At 41.8% G+C, this 17076-nt stretch overlaps 1 long non-coding RNA gene and 1 pseudogene across 1 annotated transcript; one reads left to right on the forward strand and one right to left on the reverse strand.

Moving 5' to 3' along the window:
• LOC112911368 (alpha-1,6-mannosyl-glycoprotein 2-beta-N-acetylglucosaminyltransferase-like) overlaps positions 1-4090 on the forward strand; it is a 32339-nt pseudogene extending 28249 nt beyond the window's left edge.
• A 2901-nt stretch (positions 4091-6991) lies between these two features.
• On the reverse strand, positions 6992-12082 carry LOC140596181 (uncharacterized). The gene is made up of 2 exons (XR_011998201.1): positions 11127-12082; positions 6992-7278 (listed from the first exon to the last, which is right to left on the reverse strand). It is a non-coding gene; the product is annotated as an uncharacterized lncRNA (long non-coding RNA).
• Between the last annotated feature and the right edge of the window lie 4994 nt (positions 12083-17076).

The following is a 17076-nucleotide window of genomic DNA, read 5'->3' on the forward strand; positions in this document are numbered from 1 at the left end:
TTAAATCATTCCACTGTTAAGTTCAACATTTCAGTACTAAACATGAACAAATACTATTGATGACAATGAGAGATGTTTCAAAGTCCAAATTCTTATGATCTCTTCTTAATTTTTTAAAAGAAAATGGTAAATTTATTTTTCTATGAGAGAATGACAAATCATAGGAAAGATATAACTGGAAATTTCTCTAGCATAATTTCATTAATGAAATTGTGAAAAACCAATAAGATGTATTATATATATATATATATAAAGACAAAGTCTTGTTTATGTAAAACATCGGTCAAATTAATAAGAGCATAACACTGCCAAATATGAACTTTTGTATAAATGTGAAAGGAAAACTTTACAATATCTTGTTTTTCTTTTAGTGTTTCTTAAAATTATTATTTTAAAAAAAATAAAAAATTGCACACATTTAAGTTTTACAACACAATGTTGGATACACGTATACATCGTGAAATGGCTATTACAGTCAAGCTAATTAACATCTCCATCTCCTCACATAATTTCTTTGTGTTTGGGGGGTGGTGAGAGCACCAGAAATCTACTCTCTCAGCAAATTGCCAGGATTTGATACAGTATTAACTATCCTCACCATGCTGCACATCAGATCTCTAGACTCATTCATCCTATGTAACCACAACTGTACCCTTTGACCAACATCTCCCTCTTTTGGTGTTTTAAAAGCATAGAATGTGCTAGTTATCCTGCACATGGTCTTCCCTTCCTACCTGCCTGACCTGCTCCAAAATATACCTTAAGGGACTGCTTGAGCCAGTTCCACATAGCAACCAAGTTCATTATATATAGACTCCTATATGTAATATACATACACACATTAAAATCTCCCATTAGTTCTGTGTTTCTGGTTGAAGGCTGACTGATACAGATTCTGGTACTGAGAGTGGTTCCAAAGGAACAGAATCTTAACAGAGTGTTCTCTGGAGTGCCTGAAGGGCTCAGTCAGTTAAGTGTGGGCCTTTGGCTCAGGTCGTGATCTCAGGGTCCTGGGATCAAGCCCCACATCAAGCTCCCTGCTCAGCAGGGAGTCTGCTTCTCCCTCAGTGTTCTCCCTCCCTCAAATAAACAGATAACATTACAAAAAAAAAAAAAAAACAGTGTTCTCTGAATTTGTACTGGGTTTTCTGGAAGACATCTCTAATTAGATTGGAAGGCTTTAATGACCCTGTTTCCAACAGTATAGTGGGCACTATTAATCCACAGCAGGGAGTGGCAAAGCATTACTGAAATTTTCACCTTAAGATACCTATAATCAAGTGCCTATAAAAGACAAGTCTCTAGGTGATCAAGTATATGATATGTTAGAATATTTTCATCAAAATAAGGAGCATTATGGAGTTGATTTGTTGTTTCTTTCTTCTTTTAAAAAAATGAGATAGCATTTATTTTTTATGTGACAGAGAGACAGAGCACAAGAAGAGAGAGCTGCAGGCAGAAGGAGAGGGAGAAGCAGGCTCCCTACTGTGCAGGGAGCCTGTTGCAGGGCTCAATCCCAGGACCCTGGGATCATGACCTGAGCAGAAGGCAGACACTTAACTGACTGAGCCATCCAGGCACCCCTGATTTGTTGTTTCTAATTGAGCTTCAGAACTTGAAGGATCTGAAAAGTTCTGTAACGGCCTGAAAGACGTCATTATTTCTTGTAGCTGTGGGCACAAGATTTGAGGAGTCCAGATCCAAAGTGTCATCTTCAAGTGGCGGAATTACAACACAAATTAAATTCCGAACCTCACAGGTCTCTTCTGTTCATGTTAGGGTACTGACTGGGAGAAATAGGATACTGGAAATTGGAATGGGAATATATGAGTGCATGCCAATGGGTCTGGGTCCCCAAATCTCTATGTGAAGTGTCTTTGCCAGTAGAAGCATCCCTTCCACTCTTGCCTGAGGAGGTTATTTCCCATTTGCCTGAAGAACCTCTAAGGGTCTCACCTGAGATAGTGACCTGGCAGGGCTCTGCTGATCCTCCTCTATAGCTCCCACCACCACTTCTCACTGCTCCTTAACCTATCTATACCTAGACCTGAGTGCCCATGAGCCAAAACAGTGAGTTAAAAAATGAGACCCATGAGGAGACATGATATTCACCCAAACTTTTCCAATAGACATATAGTAGCCTGGGGTAAATGTGTGAGAATGGTTCTGAAGGGTGGGGTAAGGAGGTGGAAGCAATACAATGTTGGATCTTGTTCATGTACAAATTTTTGTGTGGACACATGCTTCTATTTCTCTTGAGTATATACCTAGAAGTGAAATTGCTAGATCATTTGGTAACTTTATGTGTAGTTTTTCTTTTTTTTAATGAAATGCCAGCCTTTTCTGCCATGATGCTGCATCATTTTGCATTCCCACCCTCAGTGTTGGAGGGTCCCAGTCTCCTCAGGACACCTGTTAAACACCTGTTAACAGCTAACCCGGTGGGTGTGAAGTGGGACCTCATTGTGGTTTTGATTTCCAGATCCCTCCTGACTGATATGCTGAGGATCTATTCACGTGTTTAGGACTGTAAAAATGAGGTCCCCATTGCCTTGTTGGGTGCCAGCCAGGGGCCACTGCCAGCTCCTAGGTCCTCCTGCACACCTTCCCACCCTCCTGGCGCGGACCCCTACACCTGCAAAGCGGTAAGGCCTGGCAAATCCTTCTTGAATTCCTCTTCTGCTCCCTGATCTAGCGAGCTGCCTGCCTTTAAAGGACTCACCTGTGTGTGTAAGGCCCAGCCACAGGCCCATCCCAGGAACACTGGATATAGAGAGCTTCTGCCAGCTGCAAAAGCCCATCACAGGAGGTCACCGCCAGGGTGGGAGGAGGCTGCGGGGCTGCTGCAGCAGCGAGGACCAGGAGGCGAGGGCGCTGAAGGCCAAGGTCGCAGAGCGGAGGTGCAGTCCTTTGGCAGTGGGGCGCCTTCCCCGCGGGCCCCGCGGGCCCCGCGGACCCCGAGCTCCGGTTCCCAGTGGCTGCGGCGCTGGCTGCGCTGCAGCTGCCAGGCGGGGACGTGCGGGGCTTCCAGGCACCCCCTCCTCCAGGGCTGGGATGAGTCAGCGAGGGCAGCCTCGGAGTCTGAGGACGGCCTCTTCAGTTTCTATCTGGTCCCGCCGGTGTCTGTCCTGGAGCCATCCAGTTGTTCCCTAATGAGTCCCTGGGCAGTGACCCCAGAGATTGCCCCACAGAAAAATGCAGCTTGGAAGATGGGGTGCTTCACGCCCAGTTCCCCCACTTCTTCGGCCACTGGGGAGGGGCCAAGTTCTCCTAAACCAAACATCAGTGGGGGAGCTGCATTTTGTATAGGAAACGGTAAAAAATACTCAAGACCATGTGCCTGAGTGGCTCAGTGGTTAAGCGTCTGCCTTTAGCTCAGGTGGTGATCCCGGGGTCCTGGGATCAAGTCCTGCATCCGGCACCCCTCAGGGAGCCTGCTTCTCCTTCTGCCTATGTCTCTGCCTCTGTGTGTCTCTCATGAATAAATAAAATCTTTTAAAAAATACTCAGGACTCTGCTGGATTTACACTTATGCTAGACAAGGATCACTATTTAGCCTCAGGCTTTTACTGTGTCTTCAAAAAGGTAGGAGAGTTAGAGCAGCAAGAACGTCCTGAGTGCGATGTTCTCTCTTTAGGGGCCCAGTTTCTCTGGCACTGCTGATGAGCTGACCATAAAAACTTGGTAAGCCACCAAGCACAATATGGGGCTGGCCTTGACCCAGGATGCGTATCAGCAGCTGAGTGAACGCAGACACTTTCTGTACTGATGCTGATTATCCCTGGGACCATATTCTTCAATATTTGACAGTACCCTGACTGCCAACCTTTTAGAAAGTGCAGTTCCCCAAGTTCCTAGCATTTTTCATGCTGGAGACCAGTATGCACCAGAAGAAAACCTGTAGGCCATCCACCCAGAATGCCCAAATTGAGTCCCTCTTACATAATAACAAACAGCACATGTTTCCAGAAACTCTATCAGTGAGAAGTTTATTATGGCAGCCATTTCCCCACCCAGGAAACAGGGATGGGGGTGGGGGTGGGGTATTAGGGACCATGAGCTCTGTAAAAGCTATAGAAGACAGCAGTGAAAAAAAAAAAAAAAAAGACAGCAGTGAAAAATCACAATTACAAAAGCAAAAGTGAGTCTTCTAGTTCAGATATTAGTCTAATCGGGACTAGAAAAGGTCTTATAAAAGGTATTCAAATATAAGTCTACTTTTCCAGTTATATATGATTAAGATTTAAAACTTAGGTTTCCATTTGGGGGCTGTATTTTATTTCATTTTTTGAAGATTTTATTTATTTACTTGAGCGAGAGAGAAAAAGTGAGCATGGGGTGGAGAGTGCAGAGGAAGAAGCAGGCTCCCCACCAAGCAGGGAGCCCCACTACACTTGCGTGGGGCTCAAACCCAGAACCCTGAGATCATGACCTGAGCTAAAGTCATATGCTTAACCAACGGAGCCACACAGGTGCCCCAGAGGGAGGGGGTATATTTTAAAATTCAACCTCTATAAAAGTAATCATTGATAGTAAGGGAGAGGAGGGGAACCTTATTGAATTGCATCCCTTAATCATTTTATCTAGAACATTGTACACTTTTCCACTTTCAAAGCCTATTTTAAGTACAGCAAAATTTATATAAAAGTGTCACAGCAGTAAAAAGTATTACAATGAAATTGTTAGAGTATTGATGGAACATGCTTGTTTCACTCCTGACACAGTTGTTTGGAAGGGATTGCTTCTGGTTTTAGAATTCAAAAAATATGTTTTTAGACATTCTGTCAGAGAGTTATTTTCAGTATTACAGATTCCTGTACCATTGTGTTAATATTTGCCTGTGCTTTGGTATCTTCATAAAACATACTCTCATTTGGAGTATGTTTGATTGATAATGATGTTTAAACATTGTTTTCACCTCATGGTAGAAATACCATTGTGCTGTTTTCCTTTCAATGCTACCAAAAAAAAATAATCACTTTTGCAGTAAAAAAAATCTCACCACAGTAATGCTCATATTAGTATTCAAATAAACCAGAAGACTGAAATATTGGGGGAGGAGGGGTGGCAGTGCATAATTAGAATCTTGCTTACCACACAGGCCAAAAGTGGACAGCTGCTGCACTGCAGTCCCATCTGGGACAGCCATGAAGGACACTGGTGAAGGGTAAGCCTCCCAGAGGGAAAATTTTGAGCAGTGTGCCTGCTTTTTCATTCTGCCTGGAGGAGAGATGACCAGAGGTATGAGTGTATAGCCATGAATAGGCCATGTCTGAGTAATTACCTGAATGGTCAGGGACTTTGAAAATACATGACTGAAAGTTTGTGATAAGGAGGTCTAAGGAAGAGGTATGTGGATACATCTGTCTGAACAGACATATGATATGAAGATAAGTGTGTCCCATGGGTGATCAGCAAAGAATAATCTTACTGGTGCAGAAGTTTAATAATCTGCTAGGGGACCCACTATGTAAATATCCATCAGGCCCTTCCCCAGCAGTCATGTCAAAATCCAGTGGGCTCAAGAACTAAGTGACCAAGTGGCAGGGATGGAAGTTATACTCAGCAACATGGGCCTCCACTCACTGATCTCACTACAGCCATTGCTGAGTGCCCAGTCTGCCAGGTGCAGATGCCAGCATGGAGCCCCTGGTATGACACCAGTCTCCAGAGTGATCAGCCAGCTACCAGGTGGCAGGGAGTTCACCATGGAACACTTCTATTAAGGAAGGGGCAGTGCTTTGTGCCTATTCAAATAGACACTTACTCTGGATATGGATTTTCCTTTCCACCTATAGCGCTTTTGCGACACCGATACTTGTAGATTTAAAAAATGCCTTATTCACCACCAAGGTATTCCAAATAGCATCACTTCTAAGCAAGGAACCCATAAGTGGCAGTAACTTGATGGTCTGGAGAAAGCCTCTAGGAGATGGTCATGATCTAGCTAAGTATTTATATGCACAGGTATATGGTGCTGTTCCTCTTATCACATGGATTTATGGATCCTGCAATCAAGGTATGGAAATGGGAGTGCCTCTCCTATTACCCCTAGCAAAACCATATGAAATTTTTGCTTCCTGTCCCCACGACAAGAGCTCTAGCTCTTCTGGGCTAGAAGTCTTCATTCTAAAGAAATAAATGCTTTCACCAGGGGCTAAAACAATTACTCCATTGAATAGGAAGTTGAGACTTCCAGCTGACCACTTTGGACTCCCCAGACCTCTCAATTAACAGGCAAAGAAGGGCTGTACTCTACCAACTGGGGTGACTGAACCTGACTATCAAAGAAAATTGAGTTCCTACTACAAAAGAGCTATGGAAGAGTATGTCTGATATGTCTAGAGAGCTTCTGGATACTCCCATGTTTTGTGATTAAAGTCTATGGACAGCGCATGTATATTGCATCATCATGATGTACACTTTAAATATCTTACACTTTATTTGTCAATGAAGTTGAAAAAAGTCAAAGGATAATTATAATAACCTGAGACAGAACATCTAATGGTCAAACCATTCAAGAATGAAGGTTTGAAGGGCACTTGGATGCCTCAGTCGGTTGAGCATCTGGCTCTTGGTTGCAGCTCAGGTCATGATCTCAAGGTCATGAGATCAAGCCCTGCATTGGGCTCTGCAGTCAGCATGGAGTGCACATGAAATTCTCTGCCACTCCCTCTGCCCTTCCCCCACCCTGCTCTCTCAGGTCTGCACATGCACATTCTCTCTCTCTCTCTCTCTCTCTCTCTCTCTCTCTCGCTCGCTCTCATAAATGAATAAATGATTGAATAAATGAAATGTTCAATTCATCTCCCCAGGCAAAGAATCGTGAGGAGCTAAGGTGTGGCAGAGGACAATGGTAGTGAAAGAAGACAGTTGCCAGTGCCAGCAACATGACCTGCTGCAGATACCAGGACTATAGTAGGATTTCATCTAGAGAGTTAACACCATACCCTTCCTCAAGTGGGAAAACAAATAAGAAAGCAAACTATCATTTCAAAGGATATTCTTAGGGCCAAAGCCAAACTTTACTGATGGAGAATCACAACTATAAAAAGCTCCATTGCTTTTTCTTAACCTCTGGAAGGCAATTCCCTTGAGTGCCACATTCTAGGAAACCAGTTATATCCAGCACCACTCTACAGCACAGCAAACTTATCCTTGTTTCTCAGAGATAGTTGTGATAACGGGTTAAGTTTCTGCTGTAATTAACTTTGTTGTGAAGATGGTGAGAATTACTTTTTCCAATAACTTCTTAAGGTTGTGAATCTTTTTTTAAACCTGAAAATAAACAGAAATGTCATTAAGCAAAAGGTGCCTAAAACACCTATGCTGTGCAAGACAGTGTGGGGGATACAAAAAGGAGCTTACAATGTGCATGGGTATAAAGTGAATCTTTATGGAAAGTTGCAGAACACTAAATCAATACATAAAATAAGTTTCATTTCTGTACACTAACAATGAAAAATCTGAAATGGAAATGAAGAAAACAATTCCATTTATAATAGCATCAAAAAGAATAAAGTACAAATGGACAAAAGACCTAAATGTGAGACAGGAATCCATCAAAATCCTAGACACAGGCAGCAACCTTTTGACCTCAACTACAGCAACTTTTTACAAGACACATATCTAAAGGCAAGGGAAACAAAAGCAAAAATGAACTATTGGGACTTCATCAAGATAAAAAGCTTCTGCACAACAATGGAAACAGTCAACAAAACTAAAAGGCCACCTACAGAATGGGAGAAAATATTTGCAAATGACGTATCAGATAAAGGGCTAGTATCCAAGATCAATAAAGAACTTAGCAAACTCAATACCCAAAAATACAAACAATCCAGTCAAGAAATGGGCAGAAGTAATCAACAGATCTTTCTCCAAAGAAGAGCTACATGTGGCCAACAGGCATATGAAAAAATGCTCCACATCACTTGTCATCAGGGAAATATAAATCAAGACCACAATGAGATACCACTTTACACGGGTGAGAATGGCTAAAATTCAAGAGAGAAAACAACAAATGTTGGTGAGGACATGGAGAAAGGGGAATCCTCTTCCACTGTTGGTGGGAGGGCAAGCTGGTGCAGCCACTCTGGAAAATAGTGCAGAGGTTCCTCAAGAAGTTAAAAATGACTACCCAAAACCTAGCAATTACATGACTGGGTATTTACCCCAAAGACACAGATGTATTGAAATGAAGGGCACCTGCCCTCCAATGTTCATAGCAGCAATGTCCACAATAGGCAAACTGTGGAAGAAGCTGAGATGCCCTTCAACAGATAAATGGATAACAAAGATGTAAGATATCACATCAGCCATCAGAAAGGATGAATACCTACCATTTACATCAATGTAGATGGAACTGGAGGGTATCATGCTGAGTAAAATAAGTCAATCAGAGAAAGACAATTACATGGTTTTCATTCATATGCGTAATACTGCAAAGGACCATAAAGGAAGGAGGGGAACTGAATGGGGAGAGATCAGAGAAGACAAACCATGAGAGACTCTTAACTCTGGGAAACAAACTGAGGGTCACTGAAGGGGGAGGTGGATGGGGGGGATGGGGTAAGTGGGTGATGGGCATGAAGGAGGGCATGTGATGTGATAAGCACTGGGTGTTATATGTAACTGATGAATTATTGAACATTACATCTGAAACTAAAGATGTACTATATGTTGACAAATTGAATTTAAATTAAAAAATAAAGTACAAGCCTTTATTTAGAGACAGCTATATAAATAAAAATTAAAGACTGTTTTATTTAAAAATGAAAGAATAAAATACTTAGAGGGTGCCTAGGTGGCTCAGTCAGTTAACCATCCAACTCTTGGTTTCAGCACGTGTCATGATCTCAGGGTCCTGGGATCAAGCCCCACATTGTACTCCATGCTCAGCAGGGAGTCTGCTGGAGAGTCTCTCTTCCTTTCCATCTCCCTCTGCCCCTCCCCCTGCTCCTGTGCTCTCTCTCTCTCTCTCTCTCTCTCTGTCAAATAAATAAATTCTTTTTTAAAAAATAAAATACTAAAAAAAATAATAAAAAATAAAATAAATAAAATACTTAGAAATAAATCTAACAAAAAGGTGAAAGGCTTGTACATTGGAAACAATAAAATACTGCTGAAATGGGGCACCTGGCTGGCTCCATCAGTAGAGCAAGTGGCTCTTGATCTAGCGGTCATGAGTTGTAGCCCCATGTTTGTTACAGAGTTTACTTTGAAAAATTGCCAAAAAAATTAAGATGACACAAATAAATGGGAAGACATCTATGTCCATGGGTTGGAAGATTTAATATTGGTAAGATGGTTATACTGCCCAAAGTAATCTATACAGTTCAATCCTTATCAAAATTGCCATGGCAATTTGTGCAGAAATAGAAAAATGCATGCTAAAATTCATATGGAATCTCAAGAGACACTGAGTAGCCAAAACTATTTTGAAAGGGAAGAATAAAACTGGAAGACTCACGTTCCTGATTGTCAAATGTATTACAAAGTTTCAGTAAGTGTGGTACTGGCAAAAGATACACAAATAGACCAATAGAAAAGAGTAGAGATTCTAGAAATAAATCCTTGTATATATGGTCAAATGCTCTTCTATAAGAATGCCAAGACCACTCAATGAGGAAAGGAGTCTTCAAAAAATGTTATTGGGTGGGGTGGGGGGGCACCTGGCTGGCTCAGTTAGTAGAGCATGTGACTCTTGATCTCAAGGTCATGAATTCAAGCCCCATACTGGGTGTAGAGCTTACTTTTAAAAAAATTTTAATGGTACTGGAAAAACTGGATACCCACACAAAAAAGAATTAAATTGGGCCCTTATCTTACACAATAAATAAAGATTAACTCAAAATGCATTAAAGACCTACATGTAAGACCTAAAAGTATAAAACTCTTGAAAGAAAACATGGGGATGAGAGACTCCTAACTCTGGGAAATGAACAAGGGGTGGTAGAAAGGGAGGTGGGCGGGGGGTGGGGGTGACTGGGTGACAGGCACTGTGGGAGGCACTTGATGGGATGAGCACTGGGTGTTACTCTATATGTTGGCAAATTGAACACCGATAAAAAATAAATTTAAAAAAAAGAAAGAAAGAAAACATGGGGGGAATGCTTCATGACATTGGACTTGACAAAAAATTCTCTCTATTTTAAAAGATTTATCTATTCATTAGAGAGAGCAGAGTAGGGGCAGAGGGAAAGAATCAGGAAGCATGGAGCGCAATGCAGGGCTCGATCCTACAACTCATGAGATCATGGCCTGAGCCAGCACCAAGAGCCAGACACTCAACCGACTAAGCCACACAGGTGTCCCAATAATTTCTTAGATATAACACCAAAAGCCAAAATAGACAGTGTTGTATGTAGAGAAGGTGTGTGCAAGGGAGGGAGGTCAGGAGTTCAGTTTAAACACATGGAATGGGTCGAGTTTTAAATTCTCTTAGACATGCCAGTGGAGATACCATGTACCCATTTGAATTTGAGTCTGGAGTTCAGGAGCAAGTTGTAATCTAGAGGTATCCATTTGGGAGTTTGTTGAAATACACATAGTCATATTTAAAGTTCCAAGTCTATGTGGGATCATCTAGAGAGAGAGTATATTCAAGGGAAGAAGGCCCAGGATCTGGATTACTGGCCCTACAAAATATTCAGTGATGGGAATGAAAAGAAACAACCAGAAAAGTAGAATGAAAAAGAGTGCCAGTAAGGGGGAAGAAATGAGGAAAATTTGGTTTCTGGAAGCCTCAGAAGGTTTTCATGGAGGATTGAGTGAATGACTGTGTCAAATACTGCTGAGAAGTTAAAGACAACATGCAGCAGACACCAGGGGGTTGACAAGGACAGTTTTAGTGGAGCAGAGGAGGCAGAAGCCAGACCGCACTGGGTTAGAGGATGAACAGGAGGTGAGGATGTGCAGAGAGTGAGTGCAGGCCCATCGTCCCATTGAGCCCAGCATCTCCTACTGCCCCAGAGACCTGCTTCGTCCTACTAACCCTTGCAGCAACTCCAAATGGTTGCAGCTATTAGATACTTTCCCTTCTACTTCCAAACATGCTTATATCTATTTCCCAAAGACATAATTACCTTCTTCCTTCCTATTTCATTAATAGCAAGGCCATACTCTACCTTCTCTTAGATGACAAAGTACTGTTGGGTTCTCTAGGACTTTTCATTTTGTTTTCAAGCCCTGCGGCAAACTCATCTGTTTCATCAGTCATCGTTCCCTGAAAAAAATCAATCAACATATTCCATTAATGATAACAATGCAACCATTGCAGAGTCGGAAAGTCTGCATATGTGTCTAAAATCATGCATTTGAGGGGATCCCTGGGTGGCACAGCGGTTTGGCGCCTGCCTTTGGCCCAGGGCGCGATCCTGGATCGAATCCCACGTCGGGCTCCCAGTGCATGGAGTCTGCTTCTCCCTCTGCCTGTGTCTCTGCCTCTCTCTCTGTGTGTGTGACTATCATCAATAAACAAAAATTAAAAAATAAAATCATGCATTTGTGTCATTAAAATAAATTTTCATCATGCGGCAAAAATTTACCATTCACCAAGACATGATCTGTTCTCAGAAATGCAACTTAATTTTAATCCAATCTAAGTGGAATGAGGAAGAAGTGAAAAATACAAAGTGTTGTCCAAAGCCAAACATGATACCACCATGATTAATCAAAATGTTTGGGGAATGAGTGACTCTCATCACCAAACACGTGGTTACCTATTGAAGAAGTGTAATCCATTCTGTGTCAACCCTCATTAGGGGAAATCATTTACATGTGTGCACGTGTGTGTGTGTGTGTGTGTGTGTGTGTGTGTAGGGGTCTCTTTATACTTTAAACTAATCATTAACAAATATTGATTACCACTTACCTAATGCCGCACATAGATGGTGAAGGGTAGGGTAGTTTAAAAATTTAAGTCCCCAAACACAGAGAGATCAAATATGTCCACCTAGGTGCCTGGTTGAGAGGGGTGCTTTTCAATGTCGGGGGATAAGGACCAAGTATAGGTTATCTTAAAAAAAAAAAAGGTTATCTTTAAGCTGTTATCAGTCAAGAATAACCAAAACTATGCCCCCTGTTATTTGAACAAAACCACAAGAAAGAATTTTTCATGCAATTTGCATTTCCCACAATAGAAGAGTGCGAAGACATTTTATCCAGCATTTACTAGCTGCCGGTGACTATTCTAAATGTTTTATTTTTTATTTTTTAATATTTATTTATTTATTCATGAGAGGCACATACAGAGAGAGAGAGAGAGAGAGAGAGAGAGAGAGAGGCAGAGACACAGGCAGAGGGAGAAGCAGGCTCCAATCAGGGAGCCCGATGTGGGACTCGACCCCAGAACCCCAGGACCACGCCCTGGGCCAAAGGCAGGCTCTAAACCGCTGAGCCACCCAGGGACCCCTCTAAATGTTTTACATGTATTAACTCACTTAATCCTTTGCAGAGCCCTGTGAACTAGGTGGGATTATCATCCTCATTGTTATAAATAAGAAAACCAAAGCACAGAAAGATTAAGGGAAACTCTAATCAGTTGAAGACTGGGGTAAGGTGGAATACCGTCAAGTCTAGTTTTTGTGAGACAAGGATTATTGCCTGTCTTGTGCCTTCGTACCAATGACCTCTTTTACAAGTGCAGATATAATGTGTCTCTCCCATCCTCAGCAGGGCTGTGATACAGCCCCAGAGAAAAGATACTCTTCAGGGCTTAGAAAGAACACCTAAGGAAAAGCACCCCTCCTAGTACTGAGTTATAGCACCAAAAGAAGCATCCTCACCAGGGCCGAAATATAGCACCCAAAGAAAATCCCTCTACTGCATAGCTGAGACAGGGTGCCTAAGGGAAACCCTTCCCCCAGTGCTGACATAAACACCAAGAAAGAGTGCCACACCTGCGCTGAAATAGAACACCCAGGGAAAAGTCCTCTCCAGGACTTAGAGAGAAAGAGGAAGATCCCCCCACCCCCAAAAGGGGTGATGTCTAGGTCTTGTTGGAGAAGCCGAGCTATGACTCAGTACACGGCAGAAGATTTTTGTGGTGCTGGAAACCCACCCTCCAGAATTAGAGCTGTAGCACTCAAGGGAGAATCCCCTTGTCTATGGCTCAGAGCAAACACTGAAGGAAAACTCCTCCCTTAACATGGTTGAGATAGAGGGCCTTAGGAAGATATCCTCCCTGCTTCGCCTCAGACAGGGCACTCAAGTGAAAGCCCCTTCTCTCTCCATGTCTAAGACAGCATTCAAGGAAGAGCCCCCACCCCAGGACAATGCAAAGCACCCATAGAAGAGTTTCCCTTTATAGGGATTAGATACAGAATCTAAGAAAAAGCCCCAAACCCAGGGCTGAGGTGAAGCAATCAGGAAAGGAACTCCCCACTGCAGGGTTGATAAGCAAGGGAAATCCCTTCCCCCAACATAGCAGAGATAGGGAGCACCCATGGGAAAGTCCTCCCCCAGTACTGAGTACCGAAGAAGAGATCCTCCTCACTGGACTCAAATAAAGACCCCTCATCAACGCAGCTGAGAGTGCCCCAGGGAGAGTTCTCCTCCAGGGCTAAAATAGACACCCAAGCAAGACACCCTCACATAGCTAAAGGCAGAAGAGCCAAGGAAGAGTCCCCCACCCCATGGCTGATCTATAGTACCCAAGGAAGAGTTCTCCTTCCCGGAATTGAGATAGATTAACCAAGGAATAGTACCACCCCCTGGGCTGAGAACACCCAAGGAAGAATTCCCTTCCAGGGCAGAGATAAAGTTCCCAAGGAAAAGTATTCCCATGCCAAGAGTTGAAATCTTATTGAAGGGGACTAGAAGCAACTCAAAGGATGGCAGTCAGGTTGTGGTGCCACACCGGTGGAACTTTCTACAAATTTCCCCTCTGACAGCAGCCAGAAATCAGCCTCAGGGGTATCTGATAATGTTGTACCCATAGATGACACCCTGGAGGTACTCTGGTGTATTACTGCTTGGGAGGGTTTAAAGAGAAGCTGTTGGCCAAAAATTGCTGCTGGCCACAATGCCCTGTACCAGTTGGGCACTGAGAAATTGGTGTGGGGTGCGGAGGGAGCCTGGTGCTGGAAAAGCCTCATGCCCAGCAGGGATCTGCTATGCTAGCCAAGGGAACCAGGAAGCAAAAATTTTCCCTCTGCCATGTCCCTGGCGCCCCCTATAGACAAACTTCAGAACAAGTGCCACAAGAAAAAATTTAAAGAAATCAGGCCCTTTCCACAGAGCAGGCCAAGCAGGTGAATTGGGAGACAAGAGTCAAGAGATCCAGAAACCAGTACACTGTATTTAACAAACGAGCCAAGTCATACAAATAATCCTAATCAATGTAGAAAACGTAAGTGATAAAATGTGATCACTATTCATGAGGACAAAATTAAAAGCATTTGTTGAGGAGGGAATCTACCAGATTATTCCTAGTGGTGCACAGTATTCCTAGTCATGAAAATTAGAAGTATTCTTTGTAAGATCAAGAACAAGACAAGAGGGGCGCTTGCGTGGTTCAGTCTGCTGGGCATCTGACTCTTGATTTTGGCTCAGGTCATGATCTGATGGGTCACAAGATGGATCCCACATCAGGCTCCTGGGTCAGTGAGGAGTCTGCTTGAGATTCTCCCTCTCTGCCTCTTGCGTGCCTCTCTCTCTCTCTCAAATAAATAAATCTTTAAAAAATAAAATAAAAAAGAAGGCCCACTATTACCACCTCTATTCAACATTGGACTACAAGAATCCCTAGCTTGCACATTGAGACAATAAAAGATAACTTATTTAACTAAACTAAAATCTCAAAGTAGTCTGTAGACAAAGAATTTAACAATGAGGCTAGATGTAAAATAAACACATACAAACTAATTGCATTTCTATATAACAGCCACAAGAAATTTAGAAATGTAAGTTTTTAAGCTATTGTTAAAATTAGCAAAACTAAATAAGGAATAAACATATAAAGATAGAAATATACATAGCATATATGGGATACATATATGACAGAGAAAGTGTGTGTGAAATGAATATAACTAAATGTGTGTGAAACGGTATGCAGATAATTATGAAATTTTATTGGAAGACATCAGACAATATTTAAAGAGATGGCTACACCATAAAAACCATAAATAGGAGACTCGGTCTCCATTTCCTCCACCACTCAATTTAAAGTACAAATCTATCACAATTACAATGTAAACCCCAACAAGGTTTTTCATGAAACTTGACAAGCTGATTCTAAAATTTAAATGGAAAGGTAAATGCCCCAAAATAGCCAAGACACACATACAGAAGAACAAATTAGGGGGATCTACCTTACTATCCCAAAACTTACTAGCTTTTAGTAATAGTGTGCTAGAGATGCAGAAGTATATACATCGAACAAAGCTGAGCCTAGAAATCGTCTCATGCACAAGAGGGAATTTGATGCATTTCACAGATAACATTTCAGATCACTGAGGAAAGAACAGACTTTTTTTCTTTTTGCAATATATGGCACTGGGACAATTAGCAATCTATGTGAAAAATAATGCCATTGGGTTTCTTCTTCACACCATATACAAAAATGAAACAATTTTAGATAACTACTTACATTTAAAAAAAAACAAAACTTTAGAATAAATTTGAAAGACTTCAAAATAGGGAAAGATTTCTTAAAGAAGACATAAAAATCACTAAACATAAAAGGTTGATGTAATGGTATTGGTAATACTCTCATTTTTAAGTTTGATGGTAAGTTTACAAATGTCACTTTTATTAAGTTTCATCTATATAAATGCCCCATATATTCTTGTATGGATGAAATTACATCATAAATGTTTGACTGGAAGAAGAAAGGTGCACAAAGTATGGCAGAGAAGGAGGTCAGTGCCCTTAATAACCACAGAAGAAATAGGGGCACTTGGATGGCTCAGTTGGTTAAGTGACTGACTCTTGGTTTTGGCTCAGGTTGAAAGCTCAGGGTCATGAGATCAAATCCTGTGTAGGACTCAGCACTTAGCATGGAGTCTCCTTGGGACTCTCCCTCTCCCTTTGCCCCTCCTCCCACTCTCTCTTTATCTCTCTCTAAAATATATAAACAAATCTTTCAAAAAATAACCATGGAAGAAATAAATCCAACTTTTAGCAGAATTCTAGTCTTACTAGTGAACCTATAGTTTGAAGAAATTATTATAAAGGCAGGGTTAACATTAAAGAAAATCATGAAAAACAAAAATCCTAGCAAGCTGTTATTTTTTTGTATATATTTTATTGGAGTTCAATTTGCCAACATACAGTATAACACCCAGTGCTCATCACCAAGTCCCCCCGTCCCCCTACCCACTTCACCTTCCACTATACCTTGTTCGTTTCCCAGAGTTAGGAGTCTCTCATGTTCTGTCACCCTCTCTGATATTTCCCACTCATTTTCTCACATTTCCCCTTTAATCCTTTTCACTATTTTTTATATTACCCTTATGAATGAAACCATATAATGTTTGTCCTTCTCCGATTGACTTTTTTCACTCAGCATATATCCTCCAGTTCCATCCACGTTGAAGCAATGGTGGGTATTTGTCATTTCTAATGGCTGAGTAATATTCCATTGTATATATAGACCACATCCTTATCCATTCATCTTTCGATGGACACCAACGCTACTTCCACAGTTTGGCTATTCTGGACATTGCTGCTATAAACATTGGGGTACGGGTGCCCCTTGAATTCACTATATCTGTATCTTTGGGTAAATCCCCAGTAGTGAAATTGCTGGGTTGTAGGATAGCTCTATTTTTAACTCTTTGAGGAACCTCCACACAGTTTTCCAGAGTGGCTGCACCAGTTCACATTCCCACCAACACAGCAAGAGGATTCCCCTTTCTCCACATCCTCTCCAACATTTGTTGTTTCCAGTCTTGTGAATTTTCACCATTCTCACTGGTGTGAGGTGGTATCTCATGTGGTTTTTATTTGCATTTCCCTGATGGCCAGTGATGCAGAGCATTTTCTCATGTGCTTGTTGGCCATGTCTATGTCTTCCTCTGTGACATTTCTGTTCATGTCTTTTGCACATTTCATGATTGGATTGTTTGTTTCTTT

Source organism: Vulpes vulpes, chromosome X, assembly GCF_048418805.1.
Source record: "Vulpes vulpes isolate BD-2025 chromosome X, VulVul3, whole genome shotgun sequence".
Taxonomy (NCBI): domain Eukaryota; kingdom Metazoa; phylum Chordata; class Mammalia; order Carnivora; family Canidae; genus Vulpes; species Vulpes vulpes.